Source organism: Neolamprologus multifasciatus, chromosome 15 (assembly GCF_963576455.1).
Source record: "Neolamprologus multifasciatus chromosome 15, fNeoMul1.2, whole genome shotgun sequence".
Taxonomy (NCBI): Eukaryota; Metazoa; Chordata; class Actinopteri; order Cichliformes; family Cichlidae; genus Neolamprologus; species Neolamprologus multifasciatus.
The window spans coordinates 29232121-29257756 of NC_140453.1; the positions used below are offsets into that span (position 1 = coordinate 29232121).

At 42.8% G+C, this 25636-nt stretch overlaps 1 protein-coding gene and 1 long non-coding RNA gene across 2 annotated transcripts in view; one reads left to right on the top strand and one right to left on the bottom strand.

Annotated features, from left to right (window-relative positions):
• Positions 1-25636, bottom strand: part of diras1a (DIRAS family, GTP-binding RAS-like 1a) — a 156047-nt gene that overhangs the window by 39796 nt on the left and 90615 nt on the right. The gene's annotated exons all lie outside the window — the stretch shown is intronic.
• Positions 728-11022, top strand: LOC146502374 (uncharacterized). The gene is made up of 3 exons (XR_014869442.1): positions 728-975; positions 5184-5269; positions 5376-11022. It is a non-coding gene; the product is annotated as an uncharacterized LOC146502374 (long non-coding RNA).

Here is a 25636-nt window from a genome sequence, read left to right on the forward strand (position 1 = left end):
TAACCGGAAGGTCGCCGTTTCGATCCCTGGGCTCTCTGTCCTGCTCGTTGTGTCCTTGGGCAAGACACTTCACCTACCGCCTATTGGTGTTGGCCAGAGGGGCCAATGGCGCGATATGGCAGCCTCGCTTCTGTCAGTCTGCCCCAGGGCAGCTGTGGCTACAACTGTAGCTGCCTCCACCAGTGAGTGAATGAATAGTGGAATTGTAAAGCGCTTTGGGTGCCTTGAAAAGCGCTATAAATGCAATCCATTATTTTTATTAATGACCAAAGCAATCACAAGGAGGTTTTTTTAACAACCCGCTTTCCCTCGTCTTCACAATTTTTACGCGGATGAACATTATTCTGAAATTTTTCCTCAATTTGCAGCTGAACCTCTCTAAGATGGTCTTCTGTCATATTATTGACCTGCTGCAAATTAACTTGATTAGTTGAAAAATCTTCAGTCTGTTTCTTTTTATTGACACTTCGGTTTCCAGCCTTTTGTTGCTCCATCCCAACTTTTAAAAAATGTGTTGCTAAAATTCAAGAACATCTAGAACACAAGCTTCCCTGTGGAATACTGAAACATCTCAATGTGAACATTTGTTATGTCTGCTGGGCTTCTAAGATTTGCAGATCTTTGCCTTCTGTTTTTCTCTCTGTTGCTGTTGGACGTGTTGGTTTCAAAAAAGTGGCAGAAGATGTTGACCCCCCCCTGCCCCCCCTGCAGGTTACAGACTCTTGTGTCATTTTGCTTCCTGGGTAGTTGTAAATAAAGTTCAGGGCTGATTGTGTGAGTTAATGATTATATGGATGTTTGTGACCTGCTGAGTTCATCACTCTGTGTTCTGAACAACACAAACCAGAAATGACACCACTTCCTGCACGCGTGTGTGTGTGTGTGTATGGGTGTGTGTGTGTGTTAGCAGCTGTCTGTGTGTGTTTTAGACCTTGTAGCTCGTCGCCATAGGAGCTTTTTAAAGCTGTTTAAGAGGTAAGATTCATCTTTAAGGTTCAGGTTAGAATCAGGAAAACAGTTGCTAGGACCAATTCTGTTTACATTATACATGCTTCCCCTAGGCAGCATCATTAGAAGACATAGCATACATTTTCACTGCTATGCAGATGACACCCAGCTCTATCTGTCCATGAAGCCAGATAACACACACCAATTAGTTAAACTGCAGGAATGTCTTAAAGACATAAAGACTTGGATGGCCACTAACTTTCTGCTTCTTAACTCGGATAAAACTGAGGTCATTGTACTCGGCGCTGAAAAGCTTAGAAATATGGTATCTAACCAGATTCTTACTCTGGATGGCATTACCTTGGCCTCCAGTAACACTGTGAGGAACCTTGGAGTCATTTTTGACCAGGATATGTCCTTCAACGCACATATTAAACAAATATGTAAGACTGCGTTCTTCCATTTGCGCAACATCTCTAAAATTAGAAATATCCTGTCTCAGAGTGACGCTGAAAAACTAGTTCATGCATTGTCAAAGGAGCTTGCAAAGAAAAGCGTCTGGACTTCTTTAAGTTACTTGAAGACGTTTCACCTCTCATCCGAGAGGCTTCTTCAGTTCTAAGGTCAAATGGTGGAGAGTCCCAGATATAACCCTAGTGGGAGTGTCCCCCCACAGAGGGACAAAAGGACCCCCTGATGATCCTCTAATCGCCTGAGCCAAGGTGTGGAACTGGGTGTGGGTCCCAATCAGCCAGAGTTTCGGGTGGGTTCATTGTGAAACCTGGCCCCACCTTATCATGCGAATTCCTGAGGTGAGATGGCCCAGGGTGTGAGTGGGCATTAAGGCGTCTGGGAAGGGATCTCAAAACTGGATTATAGATGGCAGAGAGTTGGTGTCGTAAACCACCGCCTCTGTTCAAAGATGGTCGCTCACAGTGGACATAGATGGCTTCTTTCACTCCTCTTTGGCTTCTATTTTAAAAGAAGCCATCTATGTCCACTGTGAGCGACCATCTTTGTAACAGAGGCGGTGGTTTACGACACCAACTCTCTGCCATCTATAATCCAGTTTTGAGATCCCTTCCCAGACGCCTTAATGCCCACTCACACCCTGGGCCATCTCACCTCAGGAATTCGCATGATAAGGTGGGGCCAGGTTTCACAATGAACCCACCCGAAACTCTGGCTGATTGGGACCCACACCCAGTTCCACACCTTGGCTCAGGCGATTAGAGGATCATCAGGGGGTCCTTTTGTCCCTCTGTGGGGGGACACTCCCACTAGGGTTATATCTGGGACTCTCCACCATTTGACCTTAGAACTGAAGAAGCCTCTCGGATGAGAGGTGAAACGTCTTCAAGTAACTTAAAGAAGTCCAGACGCTTTTCTTTGCAAGCTCCTTTGACTACGATGACCTGGATGACTGAGAACCTTCACAGACATAGTTCATGCATTTATTACTTCCAGGCTGGACTACTGCAATTCATTATTATCAGGATGTCCAAAAAACTCACTGAAAAGCCTTCAGTTAATCCAAAATGCTGCAGCAAGAGTACTGACAGGGACTAGAAAGAGAGAGCATATTTCTCCTGTTTTGGCTTCCCTTCATTGGCTTCCTGTTAAATCCAGAATTGAATTCAAAATCCTGCTCCTCACATACAAGGTCTTAAATAATCAGGCCCCATCTTATCTTAATGACCTTGTAGTACCATATCACCCTATTAGAGCACTTCGCTCTCGCTCTGCAGGCCTACTTGTTGTTCCTAGAGTATTTAAAAGTAGAATGGGAGGGAGAGCCTTCAGTTTTCAGGCCCCTCTTCTGTGGAACCAGCTTCCAGTTTGGATTCGGGAGACAGACACTATCTCTACTTTTAAGATTAGGCTTTAAACTTTCCTTTTTGCTAAAGCATATAGTTAGGGCTGGACCAGGTGACCCTGAATCCTCCCTTAGTTATGCTGCAATAGATGTAGGCTGCCGGGGGATTCCCATGATGCATTGAGTTTTTCCTTTCCAGTCACCTTTCTCACTCACTATGTGTTAACAGACCTCTCTGTATTGAATCGTATCTGTTATTAATCTCTGTCTCTCTTCCACAGCATGTCTTTTATCCTGTCTTCCTTCTCTCACCCCAACCGGTCGCAGCAGATGGCCGCCCCTCCCTGAGCCTGGTTCTGCCGGAGGTTTCTTCCTGTTAAAAGGGAGTTTTTCCTTCCCACTGTCGCCAAAGTGCTTGCTCATAGGGGGTCATATGATTGTTGGGCTTTTCTCTGTATCTATGAAGCGCCTTGAGGCGACATTTGTTGTGATTTGGCGCTATATAAATAAAATTGAATTGAATTGAATTGAATTGAATTGAATTGAATTGAATTGAATTGAATTGAATTGAATTGAATTGAATTGAATTGAATTGAATAGTTGTGGGAATTTGCATAATGCAAAGGAGGCTTCTGACAAGAAGAGACGCACATGCATGTGTTCAGGGGGCGTGTGTGTCTGTGGGGGGATTTACTGGCAGCAAAACCAGAAGTTGACTTTCTTTATCATCCCTTACTGAAATCTTTCCTGTTTGTAACTTTTTATCAGTTGTAAGTTGCAACTTTATCTCTTGGCTCTTAATTCCATCCAACCCACTCATGACACAGATGAATGCAGCTGAAAAACAGACGACTTCCAGTGAAATATTTTTATTCTGTGGTATTTAAAGTCAGGCTCATATTGATCTTTCAGAAACCACTGAATATATTCATGTAGATCAGATATTCATTTCAACCGTGGATGAACTGAGAGAATCTGCAGCTTTACAGCTGCTAATGTTTCAGCGTTGCTTGAAACTGAAGTGACAGAAGAAGCTAATCACAAAGTAACCTTTGCTGGACTTTGTTACTTTGTATGGTGAATTAAGCTAAGACAAGCTGCAGGTCCTCTGGTAGCCACTTGAGGCAGGCTGCAAAAGTAAGCTTATCCCCGCAGTCTCCCATGTTAAGTTGCCTAACCTTACAGCAGACATAAACATGTTTACAGTCTGCACAAATACAATATTAGTCTCTGTGGATAATTTCATGTATTATAACAGCCTGGATAACAAATCAAATGAAAACAAACAAACAAAATGTTACCTGTAACCTGCTCAAACTGAATTTTGCATTATTAGAAGCGTGTCAGCTGCACCCGGAGCTGTCTGTGAGGCTTCACCTCGGGTGATTCAGCTCACTGAACTGCATCTGTGTGATGTCGTTGCCTTTTTGAACATTTCTTGCAATTTTGTGACAGATAATATAACTTGCTTTGTACTGTGAAATTCTAGTAGCAGGTTAGAAGGTGTATGTGTCTATGTGATGCACCCATGCAGTTTATGAATGCAGCTTCCTGACAAACTGTCCTCAGAGTTTCATCCTGTGGTCCAAATTCAATCTCTTTGGGCTCCAAAAACTAACAAGATGCCACAGGTGTGAGATAACCCTGCATATTTACAATAAACAACTAAATAAAGTGAACTTTGATCAGACTCAAAGAGTAAAATGCTTTTTATGCATTTAATCGGGGGAAGAAGGGAAAACATTCAGCAAGCTCATTTACTTTTATTAATACTTCATTTTGGCATTCTTGGATTTGAGTTCAGACACTTTTCGATGTGTGCTTCTGCTTGACCCATTTCTTTTTCAGAGCTCCCTTTCAGCCTCACTCAGACTGTGACCTCAGCTCTCGGCTTTGACCACAGTGGAGAATTGAGAAGGAAAGGAAAAGGGAGGGGTTGGGGGTTATTCTGTGGCGGGACGGGTGGGGCGACGCCTGGCTCGGTAAATTTAGCCTCAGTTGGGATAAAAATAACTGGCGGTGTCCAGAGAATCTATTTATAGTTGAGATATTTTGAGCTGCAGAGAGGAAAACCCTCCCTCAATGGAGCCGACCACACTTTCCACACAGATGAAAACAAACATCTGCGAAAGAGAACAACGCAAAAGGCCACAGCTTGTTTCATTTATGTTTCTATTTAGTATCAACTGTTCCATCTACAACCCTCATTTGTATAACATACAAATCACATTCAAAAATAGACTTTACATGGAGAGTTTAGCTCAACTTGCCTGAGTGAAATCTTTCGTGCTGTCCTCTCCTTGCATTTACTGTTTCTTCACAATGCTCTGAAAAGTTCTTGTTCTTTTAAATAAAGTTTTAACAAAAAGAAACTTCCAATTAAAGGGCAGCTCAAAGTTTTTTCTCTTTCTTCAACCAGAGCTCATCAGTGGCTTCATCCAAACACCATCACGCAGCCTCATTTCTCTGAATCCACCAGCCCACAATTACAGGCCATGTGCTGAGGTAACTTCCATTTGCCCACCGCCACTCTAACCCCACCCACCCAAACCACACTTTGATCTCAAACCAAATGTTCCCTCCCTCATGTGGCGACGCGTTTCTCCTCCAGACCACAAAGCGGAGGGAGACCTGCACTAACCCTCTGAATGACTGGAACCACGCAGGTCTGGAAAAGTCTGATGAAGCTGGTGCAAGCAATGAACATGCACCTCTGAGTCTGAAGGGATATCACACACCAGCAAGTAAAACAATAAAAACCAAGAAGACTTGTTTGCATTTGTCTCAGAGAACTTTCAGTGAACAAAGTTGCTTTAGTTGTTGCCTTAGTGGCAATAGTTGTGGTGTGTCGTTCCACGCTGTTGTAGGTAAAGCGTTTGGTGTAGTTGCAGCATTTACTTGTTGGTCCAGCTGCTGTAATTGGAGCAGCTGGTTTAGTTGCTCCAGTTGCTGTTTAACTGCAAATTGCTGAATATTGAGTTTGCAGAAGTTTCTCTTTAGTTGCAGGTTGCAGGTTTCTGTGGTTTCATTAGTTGGAGTTGCAGTTATGACTACAGCTCAATGGTTCTGTTCACTAGCTGATTGATTTAATTGCAAGTGTTCCTGCACTTTGTAGTTTATTTGCTCATAAGTGTATATTTATAAGGAATTTATTAAGCAATAGTATTTATTAAGAATCATTTATAAAAAAAAATAAAGATGACCATTAACATAAAGACAGGACAGGAAGTTTCTGCAGGAGGTTTCAGATGCAAGGAAACAGTCTAATTTCTAAACTCCTTTGAAATGGGCAGCAGTCTGTAATGACTGTAAATGTGCATGAAAGACTTTGTCCCATAGCAGACTCTGAGTCCGTCAAGAGCTCACGTCAGTTTATACCAACAGCACAAACATTCATAGTATCAGCTTCTGTTTCATTATGCAAAACTCAGCTGAAGGGACAAACCCCCGAGAGCAGAAACACTTTCCCTCCACGTCCAGCTTGAAGCCTCCAGCTCTTTGTGAACAATATGCAAATGAGACTGATTCATGCAATCAGCAGCCAAGCGCCCACTGAGAACAGACTTTGTTATCACAGCGCAGACAAACTGCTCCTTCAGCAGCACCAAAATCCAGGCGACACTTCTAAAGAGCATTTTATTAGGAATGCTAGTTTGTGAATTTTTTAAAAATCGATGTTAATGATGAATCAGACTGCATCGTCTCTGTGAAGAAAGTGTGACTCACTAGTTTCTGTCTGACTCTCGTAGAAAAATTAGCTAAAAAGCCGACATGTAGGCAACTACTGCAAATACACCCAGTGCTTTATCTAAGTCACTGTAATTAAAAGGACAACTGTCTAAATAAAGACAGTTAATATTTATGTGTTGCAATAAAAATAACTGTATTCACTGGATAAGGTTTCTTAAACAGCATGTCAGGGTTTTATTTATATCTGGTTTTGCACAACAGTCCAGTGTTTCCATGAGCAAACAGACAATTTGAGTCAGTCACGTCTCTATAATCATAATCATAAGTCTGCATGGATCAGAGACACTGCAGACAAAAATATAAAGACATTTTTACACATGCATTACAGCCCTGAGCCGTCAGTAAATGACACAAGAAGACTCAAATGCCAGAATAAGCAATGCAGCACAAAGCCTGCGAAATTTAGTTATTAGCAAATGCAAAAGTTGTTTGTGCATTCAGTACTGCTGTAACAGTATAAAGTAATCCATTACTGTAATTACCTAACTTTTTCTGCAACTGTACTAAAGTCAGCAATTTAGTACTGCTGCTCCACTGTGAATGAAGGAGGGTCAAAGTTCAGGTGATCCTCGGTGTTCCCTGCTTCTCTCTGACCATCGTAACCATGCTGTGAGTTGTTTCCTTCTTCCAAATCACAGCAGAGAAACCGTGTGAGTGATAATTATTAATCGAGACAGAATTAATTATTTTGGAAGAATGAATCTTTTTTCATGTTGACTTTCTCTCTATAGAGCCCATCACTACTGTATACTGCTGCAAACAGCTAAATCTGTTGTTTACATTAATGTGTCCTCTTCTCCACCCAGAGGTTAATTTTATTTTTAAATTCTGAAAAGAATTTAAAAATCAACACAGCAGCAGGCAAAATAATTCAATAAAACAGATTCAAAGAGTTAAAGAACTAAAGTGGAGTAAAATAAAACACCATATATATCTCTACTTACAATAAAAACATGCTTCGCGACCTTTAAAGCAGTAAAATATGCTCTCTGATTCATCCCAGAGGTCACACGAGTTATTACACTAAATGTTACTGGAAAGACTGGTCAGTGAGGGGGAGAAGAAACTGGGAACACAAACAAACAGACCTACAGTGCAATTGTCATTTAGTCAGATAGCAGTGGGACACGGATGCTAGTGCTAATACAACCCCAGCCTGCAGGGAGGCAAATGTGTTTACAGCAAGAACACTGCAGGAATGTTTTTCTCCTAATGATCATTTTCTGCTTTCCTGCGACCGCTAAAGATCGAGATCTGTTCTGTGTGTCTGTGATAAACCTTTTGTTCATCAGCGTCACCTGCTGAGTTCAGGTGATCCAGTCTTTTGCCCTCACCCTTTTCACCTTTGTGAAAATGGTGAGGTGATGCTTCCATGTGACAAATCACAGTGGCAGGAGTCAGGAGGAGTCAGGTGAGCTCAGGTGAGGTTTTATTTAGCCATGTGATGAATGTTCTCTTCTATGTTTTAGTATCCCCTGGAGAGAAAGACAGAAGAAGAAAAGTTAGTGAAGCAGAAAGTGCAGAGGAGGCAGTGATGACCGTACGGCTTCATGCTGAGAAAGAGCTGCAGATGCAGTTGTTGCTTTGAGAGTGTTGATTGAGAGCTGTTGAGATTCATGGATGTAGTGAATGTGTGACAGACGAGAGGTTAGGATGAGATGGTGGCAGATGATCTGCGACCCCTAAAGAGAACAGCCAAAAGAAAAAGAATAATTCAGAAAACCATAAAATAATTTTTAAAAAGAATAAAAAAATGAAAGACTACTTCATTCAACATTTAGAACAATTTCAATAAAATATGTTGGAGTGTAATTGAATTAAAAAAATATTTACTTTAAATCTTTTGAGGCTATATGTTGATCAGATGATCAATAAGCAGCAGATACGAATATGAATGAAAAACATGGGAACAGAAAACAAACAGAACTGAAGTGCAAATGTCAGCTGACTGTTAATGCTAATGCTACCTGAGGTACCTGCAGGGAGGCTAATGTCTCTGCAACCTCCCTCTCTGTGTGTTTACAATGTAACGGTTGTGTTATCTGCTGCCTGATCTAAAAACAGGAAGAGCAGCGAGCTTTAAGTTAGACGACAGGAAGGAAAAACAGGAAGGAAAAAATCAAACTGAAGGAAAAGAAGAAAGCTAGAAAGAAGAAAGACAGTCACATGTGAGGTGAAGAAAGCAACAGATTTCAGACCTATTAGCCAGTATTGATTTGTCTCAAATGAAGATGAAATTTGAAGCTTTTTAAAATAAATTTCTGTCCAAGCAGAGAAACGAGAGCGATGTGGAAACCTCCCCTCTAATCTCTTCCTGATAATCCTTTTCTCCTGTTCCTCCTTTCTAACGCTCACTTGTGAAAGTGTAAATGTGTGTGTGTGTGTGCGTGGGTGTGTGTGTGTGTGTGTGTGTGTGTGTGTGTGCGTGGGTGTGTGTGTGTGTGTGTGTGTAAAGGGTTTAGAAGAAGTAAACTCAGTTGTAAGAAAAGTGAAGCCAGATGTAGAAGCTGCAACACGTGTTTTTTCTGCTTCCTCTTTCTTTGAAGTGTAGCGTGTGTTTCTTAGCTGTGTGTGTGTTTCTATCACACTGACAGTCGACATGTTTGCTGGTGTCAGTGTTTCCCCTCAGTGAGGTTCACTTTCTTTTTCTCACTTCAGCCTCTGACCTGAATAAAACAATCTGTAAATATTAACCTGCATTTTGTTTTCATTGAGAGAAAAGATGCTGCTGCTGCACAGTGAGGCTCACAGGTGTGAGACAACAGCACAGAGTAGAAATACATAATGCAAAAAAAGATTTGAGCAGGATTTAAAGTCTGTTTGATGAGAGCAGTCCAGAATGAGTAAGTGGTCAATAGAGGATTGTTATGTTCCTCTGCATGAATGTATAGTTGGTGGTAAAGCTCTCTTCTGAGACCTAAAGGCAGCGAGAGAAGCAGCAAGACTCCCACAGCAGGCATCTATGACAACATATGTCATCATATATGAGATCTGTCAGTTACAGTATTAAACGGAGGTGCTGAGGTCGAGCTGGGCTCGGTCTATCCAGTTTAAAAGCATTTATATTTGAAGCATACATGAGCTTCACAGCTTTGGGTTCTGCAACAAAGCAAGTTCCCAGAATATCTCGTTGTTATACGACTTTAAAACCTGACAGGTGTCACATGATGATGGTTAGTAAACCAGTAACACGGACGGTCCCAGAATAAAGAGCCCAGCTCCTGAGACTGGTGCATCGTTTATATGAAACAGCTGAACTCTAAACAGGAGAATTTTCATTGCTGGTATGAGGATGGAGTGATAAGAAATTCTGTATCTAACTGATATTCATACTGTGGCTGAAGTAAAGCATCAGAGTATTTCTGTCCCCACAGCATTAAAGAGCCCAGCTCCTTATATTCAGCTCTGATTGCTTTGTTAGTCTGTGTAAGTGATAGGTGTAGCTATGTGTGAGTGTCTCAGCCTTTACTTGAGAAGCACGTGGCAGGAATCACTCACTGCGGTTAACCTCGCCACAATAAAAGCATCCTCCCTGACTCCAGTCCTTGATGAGACTCTAAGCTCTGTAACGGACTCTTATTGAGCCTTTCATCACTTCACCGCTGCAGATGACTCATCCAGCACTCGCCTGGCTCCCCGCCGCCCTGCATCCTCCTGTTAAAATCCTGTGTGACTTCACTCATGCCGACCCTTCCTCAGCCAGCTGCAGGACAGGGGAGGGGCTGCTGGGAAGAGGCTGATGCATAAAGAGGCTGATAAGGAAAATGCTCCAGTTTCCTGTGATCTGAAAAACTGTTTGAACACACAACAAAGTTTGTGGTTTGGATGGAAATTAGCACAAAGTAAATCTGGAGCCCCACAAAGGAGCTGCAGGGGTCCAGTGGCTGCTGAGTAAAACCTCATCAGGGGCTTTTATTCCAGTCCAAACTCTACACCTGGGGCCTCATTTATCAACCAAGAACACTCAGAGTTTTACCCTTAATTCACGCGTACACTCATACACAAATGTCAACTGCTGCCTGCACACTTTCAGTTTCTCCGTTTTTACATCTGATTCTGATTCTTGGTGAACTGTTTGAACTAATGTTAAGAAGGATGACTGTCAAAGAAGAGACAGTGAAGTGATTATGAGGTCCCAGAAGTTGATTCTGTTCATCTGGATGTAACGTTTTCAGTCATCCGAGTGGCTTCTTCAGTCTCAGCTGCAGGTTTCAGTCTTATAATCAGTACATTTGAATAATGACTGAAACCAGCCCAGTGAAGGAACAATGGGCTGGGAGGTCACCTTCATCATAATTATGCAAATTCTCATGACCATTGATCAACAACCACTGATCAATAACCATGAGTCCCATTCACAGAGTTGGGGAATGGCTGCAATCACAGCATGTAAGATGGTGACAGATGTACCCTTAGGCCCCCTCCTCGATTCAGAGATGGTCTTTCCCTTTTCACGTAAATGGCCTCCTTGACTCCGCCCTCAAACCAGCGGTATTGAAACAGTGTCCACTGGCCGGTAGGTGTGAACAGACTGCAGAGTCCTGGCCTGACGAGGTGGCTCTTCTGTGTTGTACCATTCGCTTCTTCAGAGGTTGTTTGGTTTCCCTGATGTATAAATCCTGGCAATCCTCCTGGTACACTATGTTACTCTGTTTGTGTCGGGGGTCGTTGGGGTGGACCAGTTTTTGGCGCAGTGTGAGACTCTGTGTTTAGAAGAAACGCGTCTAAACTGTTGTGATACTCCTGACACGGGATCACTGCGGGTTTTCACTTTGGCAGCTTGTCCTTCTCTCCTGGATCTTCTGGAGGTTTCTTTCGGCGTCTTCCCAGCTTTGACAAATGTCCAGCTGGGAAAACCACATTTACTCAATTTGATTATGAGGTCAAACTGAGCTAATAAATTACAAATATCCTGCAGAAAACTCTCATCAGGAGATGTTTTTTTTAATTAATTGATTCTGCAGCTCCGTTAAGAAGACTTTACTTAATTCATAGATGAGTTCATTTGAACTCAATGTGCTCCTGTGAATGACGTGCTGGACAGTCACTGGAGACTAAGATTACCCAAACGCACCACTAAACGACAGAGGAAATGATTCCTGACATGCTGCACACACTTGCTATCTTCACTTATTATCTTCACATCCTCTACAGAGAAAATAAAGTACAGTAAGATAAGAGGGACATCTCAGTGTCCACCACTTATGCTTAATTTTGTGTAATATGCCAGGACATTGATCGTTAGGGCTGTTAGTGTCTATTAGAGCTGTTTTGTTATGTTTTGTGACATGATTTGATTCGTAAGGTGCGACACTATCTTGTGATGTGAAACTGATGTCTACAGATGTCTCGATTATATTAGAAATTCTCTGCCTCAGCAAGTTAATTCCTGTTCAGTCTCCACAAACCTGCAACCAAAGCTGTTTGTGCTGTCTGTGTCCACCTGCACATTCATATGCTTATACATCTGTTTATAGAGATGAAAGGATTCTAGAAATTCAAATTCTGCAGTCTCATTTGTTTTCATTGTGAAGTTGATGTTATTCATTAGAAACCTGCAGAACAGTAAATTTCCACAAGAATATCTTTATGTGTCAGAGGTTGAGCAAAATAGAAACGTTACATTAAAGTAGATCTCTCCTGTTCCTGCCACCGTTTATCTCTATTATTAAAAGTCACATGTTCAATTCCACCACCTACACAAGCTCACTGTCAACCTACTGCTGGAGTTTAGGCAGCAGACACGCGATATGTGCAGTTTACAGTGAGTCATGTAGGTGAGCTGAGCAGACGGATTATATCACTTTCTCACCGATGATGACTAAGCGCGCCGACTGAGATAGATTTACAGCGCTCTGCTTTCTCCTCCGACATGCTCAGTCTCACTCCAGTTATTAAACACACATAAAAGCATCCTGGGATCGCACTGTCACTACGAAATGTTCTGATTCAAATCCCTCGCTGGGGTTTGAGTCATTTCTGTGGTGCATGCCTTTGCGTTGTTGTGCTCGGCTCCAGGAGGATTCTGGGAAGTGAACTGACAGTTTAAGAGCAGTAAATTCTCATTTCTGATAAATGTTTTGGCTCAGAAAGAATCAAGCTGATGACACATCTGTGCACTTTCTGTTTTTTGGATGTGTCACTCTTGCAGTTAAAGCTAAATGCTCTTGCTGTACTTCAAAGGTTGGATGATTAAAACGCAGCAAACCCACCAGGGTCCTTTTGTATAAGCACTGTGCATGCAGAAAAACACGCACCTTCTTCTAAAAAGAATCATTTGTGGCGTCGGTGCATAATTCAGTCAGTCGGTGTATGTGTGATGTAATATAAATCAAAGCCAGTGAGTCTCATATTATCACAGGACCTTTTCTCAGATTCTGACATCATCCTGTATTAACAGGCAAAATTCATCACTGTATATTATTTGGCATTGATTAATATTCTGGTGTCTGGTGCAGACCTCTCTGCATTGAATCGTATCTGTTATTAACCTCTGTCTCTCTTCCACAGCATGTCTTTATCCTGTCTTCCTTCTCTCACCCCAACCAATCACAGCAGATGGCCCCGCCCCTCCCTGAGCCTGGTTCTGCCGGAGGTTTCTTCCTGTTAAAAGGGAGTTTTTCCTTCCCACTGTCACCAAAGTGCTGCTCATAGGGGGTCATATGATTGTTGGGTTTTTCTCTGTATCTATGAAGCGCCTTGAAGTGACTTTTGTTGTGATTTGGTGCTATATAAATAAAATTGAATTGAATTGAATTTTAATGTTACAATTTTAGAACCCTAACAACGTCGAGATGATTGTAATCATGGCTGCTATAAACAGCTGTGTCTATGCACATGACTCCTTGCTCTTTTCCCCTCAGTGGTTCCTGCTGCTTGTAACTGAAAACATGACACACATTTCCTTTTTTCCACTTCCCCAGTGTCTTTTGCATTACAATGCTTTTCAGGACTTTACACTAGCATGTCTAACAACTTTGTGTATATTCAGGTGTATGTTAACACAATTCCACAGTCTTCCCAGGAGTGTATATCCCACCAGATTCACCATGAAACCAGACTTTGCACCGCAGAAAAACCAAGTGCGTTAGTGACTCCAAACTGGAGTAAAGCCAGCATGTTGTGGGAGCAGCCAACTCAGTCAAAGATGCATGCACTTAATGATGAAAATCCAAATAATCAGATTATAAAAGGTGAGTTTGATCTGCTTTCTTTGCATTCTTGTAAAGAAACTTTGGCTCTTTCAGCATTGCTCCAGAGGTTTGTCCAGTCCTCACAATCTCTGACTGACAGCATGTCCTCACAGATCAGTTATGCAAACACACAAACATGCATGTTTATCTCCTTCTTTTTGGGGGCTGTCAGCAGGAAAGTGCACAGAGCTGCTTCATCCAGAATCAGTGATGTTGTCTGATGAAGGTTTGGACTGTTATGAAACAGTCTGACTGAAAACATCTGCTGTCTGTCCAGATGTTAGAAATCAGTTGTTTAGATGGACTGAGGATCAGACGTGTGTGTGTGTGTGCGTGAGAGAGAGAGAGTTGCATTGGTGTTGCTCAGTAAAGGAAGCCAGTGTGTGTGATTAGTCAGGTTCCTGTCTGGGTCTCTGTTGTGTCTGTCCCATCTGGGTTTCCCCTGTTGTGACTCAAACACTCTCCTGTGAAGCTTTAGCATAAAACTGAGTCATTGATGAACTTTCTAACTGAATCTTATTCTTGTTTTCAGATATTTTAATGGAAAACCAAACTTATTTTAAATCGTAAAGATGAGTGTGGCTACATGCACACGCCTGCATGCCTTCAGACCTCTACTAATCTTAGCTGTTTGTGCAGCAGTCATGATATCCATCGCTAATGAAGCCATTTGCATGCAGTTTCCTCCTTTGGTAACATCAATGTTACTCATGGTTCGATACACCACAACATAACTGGAAAAAAGTTCAGGGAAATTTTACCCAAATCAAATCAGCTCTAACTGCTGGAAATATTCTATTTTTATTGTATTCTGTGATATATTCACTCAGCAGGGTGCACGAACTGTGAATCAGTGCTGCAAGGACACCAAAAAGAAGAAGAACTGTTGGAAACCTGAAATGCAAGGAAGGGACATCAGACCAAAAGAGATGAGTCCAGCCTGATGAGTCAAACAGAAACTCCTGAGACTGAAAACTGAAAAAACAACAAAAAACTGAAGAGAAATTCTCTCACTCACCACTTGAGGCGAGTGTGAGAGTAACTTTTTGTCAAGCAACACGGCTTTCAGTTCATGTCACGAAGTATCCAAGACGTCTGTGCCACGCTGACATTCTGCTCATTTATTTGGATGTGCTTGTGTGATGCTCATATACGGTAGCGATTAGCTGATAAGTGAGCGTTTTATCCAAACGTGGTCACTTTTAGTTCCAAAAAAACAACGTGACAGGGGCCAAAATTCTTCACAATCCTTCTATACACAGAGTACATGAGTCAGTTGTGAGATTTTTTGGTGGTGGTAGTGTTGGACATTTAGGCGACACTTTAAAGAGACGTACTGGGTTATCTGGTTGAAACTTAATGGGTCCATCATTACTTCTTCAGCAGGCCGACTGCCGCGGAGCACAAAATAGCAATATGTGTGAGAACTGAAGACGTTTGGAAAGGATCCAGGTGATGGCCTTGTAAGGCAGCTGGAGGAAGGAGAGTGAGCTTACATGTAAATGTGATGCAGCACAGATGGAGCTTCTCTGTTTTAAACAGTTAAAGGAAGGAGACAGAAAGTCTTTATGCAACTGAGATGCAAACTCTATGCAAATGAGTTTGTTAACAGCAGAGTGGTGAGACATCTTAAAACAGATTATCAGGGTGCAGAGAGGGACTGTCTCCAACTGCAGAGTTTGTGTATTTGCACGACTTGAAAATTTACTGGCTATTGACATTTCAAACACTCTTCTTGCAAAGCATTAAAACTTTCTTGCCCTGCAGAGGTGCAAAGGTGCAAAGGCCTAAAATCTTAAATCAACCAGAATTGAAGGGGGTCAAAAGCCTGTCTAAAATAATGGTGTTTGTTAAAGTCTGAATCTATCTCACTGAGTTGTGGTCGTTCAGCTCCACGCTGACTCCGCCCGTCTCTGCCTAAATGAGGCTCCTCTGGCTCCAGACATGTGGTAAACCCGAAGTGCAGACTTTAATCCGTCTCTTCAGAAAACAGAGGGGACCACACAAGACTGCAGACCGGATTCATACAGTCTGACTCCTACTCAGGATTTACAGACAGTGATTCAGGCGTCTGAGAGGTGTTTCCACCACGCTTCGCCCAGAAATCTGTTGCTTTTGCAGTATTTTCAGGTTCAGACTGTGCAGTTTTCCCTCTGTCTGCACAGACTGTTCAGGATGTGTGGAATTATGTCTGCACGGATCCAGACTCAGCTTTCTGTCTGTCTGTTTCTCTGTCTCCCTGCGAGGCTATTAAATCGTGTGTTTCCTCTCAGGCTGCTGCTGTCAGACAGAGTGTCCACATTACAAGCTGCAGGCCTCATCAAACATCAAACCTTTTCCATAAATGGATTCTCTGCTCCAGAGTCAGCGCCGCTGCAGCTGGACGGTTTTCTGGGTGTTGCCACTGCGCTGCATTCCTGAATCCTGAGCAGCCTGAGAGGAATGTGAGAAATGCAGGAGGCATGTGACAGTCCAGGAGCGTCTGCATCCGCACAGATAATAAGACTCACGGTGGGCAGATACTGCCACACCTCTCTGTCTGTGCAGCGAGGGTGACAATCTGTGAGTCACAAGTTGTGGTTCAGGGGTCACAGAAGCACATCAGCGGCTGTCATCAAACGATGTTAATAAAAGTCATTTAAAAGTTGTAAAACAAACACATCAAAGAGGAGCAGACGATAAAATCAACTGAGTGAAGTTTGCATTGCTCATGCCCAGCTTCACTCAGCTAATGAGGAGAACAGGAAGTTGGAACTCAGTTCAACCGGAAATGCAGCCCATAGTTTTTGTAACCTCGTGCTGCTGCTGCCAGTTTTCAGTCATTTTAATGATGCATCAGTACATAAACGGACTGTGGTGACATCGCTGTTTTTGTGGAACTCAATCAATGCACGGTTGCTTTTGTAATGACCGTATTTTAACTTAATCTCCAAAACCAACCATGCGATTAAACCCAACCAGCAAATGGGAAAATAAACCACAAAGGTACACAATGCCACGCTCTCCCAGCTGGTAAACACAGCTGCTCATGTAATGCAGACACGGCTGTCACTGTCACAGTGGGCGTATCAGTTCACCAAAAAAAAGAAAAAAAGTGACCAGGCAGTGTTTGACAAAGTGCTCTTTCTCTGACATTGAAGAGCTTTTCCTTACAATATAAAGTGGCAGGAGTTGAGTGTTATTGTGAAGCAGCACTGCATAAAACAGTTGAGTTATTCTCCAGGAACACAAACCTCTACAGGCGGGAAATGTGGTGAACAATAGAGCAAAAATAGAAGGAGCTTTTGGCCACAGTTGGTGCATGTGTGCGCGTGCTCGTGCTCGTGCATGCGTGCGTGTAAAAGCAGAAGACACTGCAGAATGTAGACTCTGGCTGAAGCTATGAGGAGAGCGCCCCTGCTGGTCGTGGATAATAACGATTGATCACTGACTGGCCTTCATGCAGACCCTGAGCCTCAGAAGCAGAGATGCACCTGAACATGACTACACAGTTTTTTGGAGGCGTGACGGGCAGCAGGGTGTCCCCGTTGGGGAGACATGTGTTGAGCTGTCCCACTTTCCAAACCTCCCCCTCCCCTCAGAAAGTCTGAGCGGCAGCTGTTAAACCCCCTCACCGTCTGCGAGCTGCTGCAGGTTTTCTATCTTTGTCGTGTTTGTGCCACCGTCTGCAGATTCAGACTTTATTATGTTTAGTCTTATGTCCACACAGAGGCATCCAGAGGGTTGCTGTAATTATGGAGGCTTTCACTCAATTTGTTCCCATGACACGCTGACGTCTGATGCCTTCATTCCCCCAGAAGCCAGCCTGGAAAAGATATTTATAAATCTTATGAAGTTTGTATCTGTCTTGTGTGAAACTTGTATGAAAAGCACACAAGAGAGAAAACAGATATAAGATCCATTAAAAATTATATAATGAAACTTGTTTTGGATACTTACTAACAAAATATATGAAAGTAATGAGAAAGTGTCCACTTTCATGAGTAAATCATAGAAGTTTTTACTATTTCTTTTCCAGACGTTTTCACTCTGCATTGCAGGCCTGTTTTGTATTTTCATTTGTTTGTGTGCACTCATGTCTCGACCCCTTTCTGACCCCGACTCTGTGGGGTCAGTGACTGGGGTGAAAATTCACACCTTGAGTCCTTCAGAGAAACTGCGAGCATGAAGGTGTCGACTTGGAAACACGCTTCACGTCTCCGACGGCCCAGAAATCAAATGATGACGACTTTTCTTTTTCTTTGTTGTATTTATACAGATTTGTAAAACACCACATATGTATTTTAACTTATTTCATGTTATATATGTTATATATTGTCTAAAAGGTAACACTACACCAGTAAAAACTGCATTTCTGATGACACAACATTTTGCAAATGCAGGTCGCCAAAAAAGCATAAAACATCCGATTAAAAAACGCTGTCACCTGCTGTGAAAGCCACTGATGCAGTGCTCTTCTCTGCATGTTTAAAGCTTTATTGTGATTCCTTCCAGTCTCTTCTCTTCTTCACTGTAACATCCTGTCTTGCTGACAAATTAAAGTGAGGGGAGCTGCAGGAAACCCACACAGGTACAGAGAGAATATCCACAGAGAGGCTGGAAACGAATACCAGGAAACTGCTTGGTGTGACACAACAGTGCTAACCACTGCACCATCCCAAGAGTGTATTTATTTTCATGCACACTCATTAATGTGGTTAACACGGACATATTTCCATTTCCAAATTTTAATTCCTAGATTAATTCCAAGTATATTTGCACGATTCCCAGTTCTGACTAATCCCTGTTTGTCTTATATTGCACGTGGGTTGGTTCATCCTCTGTCTGAAATGATTCATTTGAGCTTATCCCACTTTAAGACCTCCCGTACTTTACACCAACTGTTCCCTGATTTCAGTTCTTTCAGCTGTTCTTTGGACTTTGGCTGCTTTATCACTCGTTTTCAAAGGAATCATTATTTTGTTAAACCAGTTAACTCTGACCTATGAATCATTCAAGTATGACAAAGCGCGTTAAACCACAGGATAAATGAGCAAATAATCAATATTTAATTGTATCTTTAGGCACTTTTGGCACTAGAAACCTGTCACAATAACACAACATTGATTCAACTGAATGTTATCAGTGAAAGAGACAAGAAGCCTTTCTTAAGGAAGGGAAACGGCAACAAAAGGCTGATTTAGAGGTCTTAAAAATTTGAATTTGACACTTTTGGTTTAAATCATCATCAGTTTGTAACCAAGAAAGAGGTTCAACTATTTACAGACACCTACAGTAGAGGTGCAGTCACAGTATTGAGCTGCATTTCAGCCACTGGGGTTGAGAATATTCTTAGAATTATGAAAGTTCTGTCATATTTTGTCGTTTCTCAGCGTTACAGGGATCCCAAACACAGCAGTGAGCATACATGGGCAGAAAACACAGTGGAGCACAATCAGCTCACTATCAGACCTCAACACTGTTACAGTCTTGTAGGATCATCTTAACGAAGGGAACAGGAGGCCTCCAACATCCAAAGAAGAGCTTTGAATGTCCTTCCTTTACTGCTTTTAGGGTTTATTTAGCGTTTATGTGTCATTATGCAGAAGTCTGTTTTAAATCAATTACATTTTACATTTAAAATAACATTTTATTAAATAAATTATTCTGTAATATGAGTTAAGAGGTTGATTGTTAAAGCTTAATATTTTGAGGAATTTGCTAGATATGAATAACATTTTATGATAATTCTTCTCAGTACACTTTAAATGTGTCGTATACATTTGTTTCACTGGATCCAGTGAAACCAGCAGGTTCATCCATCACAGATGTGTTCAGTTACTTCCACCACTAAACAGTTTGGCTTAGCTCCCGTGTGACCTGAGGGGTCCTTGATCAGTTCAATTTAAAGAAATTACCACAAACTGTAAGAAGGTCGGCGCAGGACTGGATGGGTATGTCGGGGGTCAGTGGGGTCCCACAGCAAACATTTTCCCAGAGGATGCTGAGCAGGTCAGCCTGTCCATCTTTGAGCTGTGACCTCTAAGTGGTCCGAAGAGCACCTGTGGTTGTTTACCTGAGGAGGTGTGAAATGCTCACCACAGAGGTCACGACCTTCAGAAGCCCCAGAGTAGACTTCAGTCACCTGTCACCGTTTAACACACCAGACACACACACACACACACACACACACACACACACACACACACACACACACACACACGCGCGCGTCAGCTGCTTAGTTAGTGAAGCGTGACGGGAAACTGCACATGTGCAACAGGCTGTGATGTGCTTAACTAGAAAAAAGGGTTTTATCTTTATATAGATACATTTTCATCAGCAAAACACAATAACAGCATAAATAATGCTACACAACAGAATGAATAAAACCAATATGAGCAGAATAAAATAAAACGAAATGATAATAAAAACAAATAATTGTTTTTTGAAAAGTTGTTTGATGGACACAGTTAAATAAAAATATGGACATAGTAAAATCAATAATTCAAAATAAAAAAAAATAGAACAGCATTAATACATTAAGTCAGTAAAATCAATGAATCAGACTCAGACAGAAGTTCTCCATGACAGAAACATTCTGCCTGCTCGTTTTTCTAATTATCTGACACAGATAACAAGTCAAACAATTTGCTAAGTTTTGGGACATAAGGAGGTGAATGTTGTTGATACTGTTTCGATTGGCTTATTTGCATTTAATCAAACTACACTGAACCAAATGAGTGTTTTGGAGTAAACCTGGGCCTCTGGGGGCCTCTGAGGGGTGTCTAGCAGATGCACGAGTGTCTGGAAATCAGCCCTCCTGGCAGTTCAGACATTTTGGGTGGGCCTGTGTGGGAAACAAAGCTCTGACTTAGTGCCAAACTCCAACCAGGATTTATAATTTTTGTTTATGAAGATGACAGTAATTAGCTACAGCTGAGCTCGCTGAGCTCCTCCCACTCTCCACATTTACCTAAACCCCAATATTAAGATACCACACACAAACAGTGTGTGGTGAAATATACATGCACACACATATATATGCACATATATATGTGTGTGTGTGTGTGTGTAGCAGGCTGATCTAGCTGAGTAAGCTGCTCATATCGGAAACTGCCAAACAGTGCCCAGATTGAAGAAGTATACCAGACAGATGGAGAGGAGCAGGAGAATAATCCAGATGTTTTCCACTGAACCATCCACGCCGTACTTCCAGCAATATGAGAACAGCAGTCTCACCACAGCAACCTCCCTGGACCCGGTCCAGTAACAATCATAGTGACAGATGTCCAAAAAATGTCCTTCAGATAAAGAGTTGGACAACACCAGGCCATGGCATGATTGGCATCTACTGGCTGAAGAAAAAAATGGTAAATGGTAAATGGCCTGTATTTATATAGCGCTTTACTAGTCCCTAAGGACCCCAAAGCACTTTACATATCCAGTCATCCACCCATTCACACACACATTCACACACTGGTGATGGCAAGCTACATTGTAGCCACAGCCACCCTGGGGCGCACTGACAGAGGCGAGGCTGCCGGACACTGGCGCCACCGGGCCCTCTGACCACCGACCATCGAGGATACTGAGTGGTAGCAACATTAGGGAGGAGGAACACAAGAAGCTCAAGAAATACCAAAGAGAAGCAGAGCTGGAGAAGATGTGGAGGGTGAAGGCCACAGTAGTCCCAGTGGTAATCCTAGCACTTGATCCAGGCGAGTGGCTCCAGCAGATCCTGGAAGAACATCTGAGATCTCTGTTCAGAAGAACGCAGCAGTCCTAGAAACAACAAAGACACAGCAGTATATCCCCCTTTCGCCGCTCTGGGTGGTCTTTATTCTCAGGCTTAGCTTAGGTCCTCTACCAGAGGCCTGCTTGAGGGTCCTGCACAGCATCTTTGCTGTTCCCAGACCTGCAGAAGGCACTTCAAACTTGGCTTCACTTTTTAGACCTTGGAGGTATGGCTACTGTTTATATAGTCTCGGGTGGAAACAAAGATTTTGTGTCGGACAGTCTCACTAGTAATTAGGAGAAAAAAGGTGTGACTTTCAGTTGACAGGAAGTTTATCTAATTTAAATTTGATGCTTTGATGGTGTCGGAGAAAGCAAGTCAAAAACACAAACTGGAGGAAAAAGACCAAACGCACTAAAGATGATGTAAAATTGTCTTCTTTGTACAATCTCCGCTGAAAGCTTGGCCTGCCATCTCGGCTATAACAAACTACATGTTTACAGTGTTCATGCCTGCAGCCATGAAGGCGCACAGCAGCTGCAGCAGCATCCTCCGCTAGGGCTCGGTTGGTCTGACGGTGCCTCTCCTCTGCGTCTGGCGTCAGACCGGTCTGACATTTGGATCCAGGCTATTTTAAGCGGGCCGACTCTGGTCTGAGTCAGGGCTCAGTGTCGATGTATTTGCTGCATGTGTGTGTGCGCGTTTGTTTGCGTCTGTCGGGCAGCAGGGCGAAGCCTGAAGTCTGCTGTGGGAGTTTCTGACTTTACAGTAGAGTATGTGTGTGAGTGCTTGAGTGTGTCTTCACTCTGCAGATTGATGAAGCCACTATGAGTCACACCAACGCTGTCTGTGCGTATTCTGCACGTCTATCTTTGTGAGGACTGATATAAGTTGTTAACCTGAGGTAGAGATTTTTGGAAAGTAAGGTTTGAGCTTTGAAGGACTGATTGAGGCTTTAGTTCATGTTAGATTCATGTTTCGGTTTAATGGACCTGCGTGTGCAGATGTCATACAGGGCTCTCACAAAGATAGAAGTACGTGTGTGTGTGTGTTAAAAGGTGTGGGCTCAGATTCCTGCAGCTCTTGTTTGTTGTGGAACATAACTGTGGATGAGCTGCTCTGTGTTGCACACTGTGTGCACATTTCCCTCTTCCCACTGTCGAGACACGCCTCATCATCACAACATGCAGTCTGTGTGTGTGATATCATGCATATGTGTCTGTTATGAGTACTGAGACATGAAGCTGACTCTGCAGCTCTTTTAAAGAGTTTGACATGAACATATTAGTGACATCTCCTCTCTGTGATGTCATACAGATCCAAGAATAAATCTGTCTCTTACTCACCAGATGACACTGATTCCCACACAGGTAAGAGCTGAGGTATGTTTCAGGTGGGCGTATGTTTTCCTATTTTGCCTTTCAAGTAACGTAAAAGCTACATAACTGAATTTTCTGAAAGCGAGGCGGTGGTGGGCACAGCCAAAGGAAAAATTGAACTGAGATTAAAATGTGTAAATAGGGAGAGAAGATGTTGAGGAGCCAATGTTTGTACTTTCAAGATAAAAAAGAGGGAAATAATCTGGTAGGAAATCTATTTCAGGAACTTTCATTCTGTGGAAGCAGGATCTGTGGTCTCCCTGTTGGGGTAGGGGGTCTGCCGCTGTGATGGGTCGTGGTTGGAGCCCCTCCCTCTGAAAAGGGAGCAGTGTGCAAGGAAGGGCCTGCGGTAAGCATGGTTTGTTCTTTTTGGGGGTTGGAGGGCTCTCGGGATGCAGTTCAGAGAACTTTTTTGGTTTTTTGTGGGGGTCAGGAAGGTGGAGGGTGTGCTGGGATGGGTGTAAACTCCTGTGGTGGCGGTGGTGGTAGTCAGGATACCATTTTAGTCTATTTCTAAACTAAAATCCAACCAACCAAAAGAATAGAAACAGAGGAGATGAGTATGTGGTGCAGTGGAGGATGGGCATGGGGCCTTTTGTCGACCAGAGATCTGCTGTTTGATGTAGGAGCAGGTCGGTGCCTGGAGCTCCTGAGCCCAGAATCAAGCAGCATCTGCATCTTCTACCTGTAACTAACACAGTAACATGTTACTGTAATCACATTACATTTTTCAGTAATGCAGGAATGTAACACGTTACAGTTTTGTATTAGCATTAGCATTAGCATTTGTAGAATTAGAAAACCTCTTCACGCTATGCAGATATAAAAAAAGCCACCATCACATGTGTTTTGGTTTTCTTCCCTCTTCTTGTGCAGTTGGGTTAAAATCAGCTGATTTCAGTTCATGTGCCAGAGTGGGAAAATAAAACAGTGGTGCAGCTTTTCATCAGCAGAGATATGAACATCTTTTCTTTCATTGCACAACTGGACAAGAGTGCGATGCTAAAGTGGAAACAGCAGCAGTACACTACTAACACAACCTCTGCACAGACAGCATGCTAACGCTAACCTAGCCAAGAACCCAGAGTGATGGGTGAGCCGCAGACATCCAACCTGTTCCTGTTTCTTTGTTCTTTGCTGCTTAACTTCTCCCACAGTTTTTGTGCGATTTTCACCATTCTTATTTTAAACTGATCTGCTATTTCTGCTAATGCCAGCTATATGTGTTGGTGCTCGAAACCTTTATACTTTTAAAATGGTTAAGCTTTTTAACATTTCAACTCATCGTATCTCCTAAACCGTGGACTCCAGAGACACGAGCCTTGTGCCAGTATATCTTCAGACACTCCTGACGCTCACGGTGAAAGAATTTTTTTGAGACCGTTTACTGTTTTCCCATGAATTACGTTTGTTTCAGGATAGGAAATCTGTCCTTCTCTCAGATTTCAAACTCTGGAATTGAAGCCGTTTTTTCACATTTCATATCTCCACTTGTGGGTGCATGTCGTCCCCGCTGTAGCTCCCTCTACCTTCTTGACACTCTTCAGTGTACCCTTTCTAACAAAGACATGTTCAGCTTGTTCAGCTGTTTTCGGCACATGATTTCCACTACACGGCAGTCCTTTGGGTGGCAGCGTGATGGTCGGGACTGTTTCCTCACAGGAAGAAGGTCCTGAGTTCAGCTCCAGCATGTGGACAGGGCCTTTCTGTGTGATGTTTTCACATGTTTGTCTGGCTTCCCTGCAGGTACTCTGGCTTCCTCCCATAGTCCAAAGACATTAGCGGGGTTAGCGGGGTTAGCAGGGTTAGGCTAATTTGTGATTCTAAACTGGTGAAAAATGATTGTCTGTCTCTCTGTGACAGACTGGTGACCGGTCCAGGGTCCAGGGTTCTGCCTCTCGCTCAATGGTAGCTGGGATTGGCACCAGCTCCCCTGCAGCCCTGATAAGGAAAAGCAGAAGAGAATGGATGGTTGAGGAAGTGATGTAAGGATGCAAGTAATTTAATGAGTTACATTGGTGGTCCCTACTTATTATAACAGTATGAACAAACAGAGCAGTTTACTCACAGCATGATTAATACAGGTACACACACACACACACACACACACACACACACACACAGACTGAAATGTCATCAGTGAAGCGTGAAGAGCCTGCAAAGAAAGGTGTTTCTCTTTCTGACCTTTGACCTGTCTGGACTTCCTGCCGACCCCCACATGACAGGAAGGAGCTGACGTCAAATAATGGTGCTAGTAAGGGGGAGGTGACGGGGTTAGTTGGTTAGTTAAGTTAGAGAATGTCAGAATGTGTGATCAGGCTGCACACCTACGACGATTTCCTCCCTTTGTAATAAGGAATTTACAGACATTCATTTTGGTGGAAGTGTTGGTGGTGTTGGTGGTGGTGGTGGTGGTGGGGTGGGGGTCCACCGATTGGGACTGTGTGAACACATTTATAATTTCTAATTGGCTTCAGATTCACTCCCTCATTAACATGTTAGCGCTGCTCACTCTCACGATGGTAAATATTTGCAGATGTATTTTTAGCTGACGAACAGAACATGCATGTGTGTCTATTATTAACTTGTCAGCTGGCCTGAAGCCTGTTACTGTCTGCAGCAGCTGTTCAAAGCATTTATGTACTCACTGAACTGAGCACTGAGTACATAATAACAGCACGATATTTAAACCATGAAAATAAAAAAAGGTTCAGGTACTTTGGGGTCTCAGGCTCACGCTGCTCTGCTTATAGTTCAACTCAGCGGAGAACAACATCCACCTCAGTCTGACTGTAGAGCAGCTTCCTTGACTTTATTGTAGTTTTCCTTTCCCAGA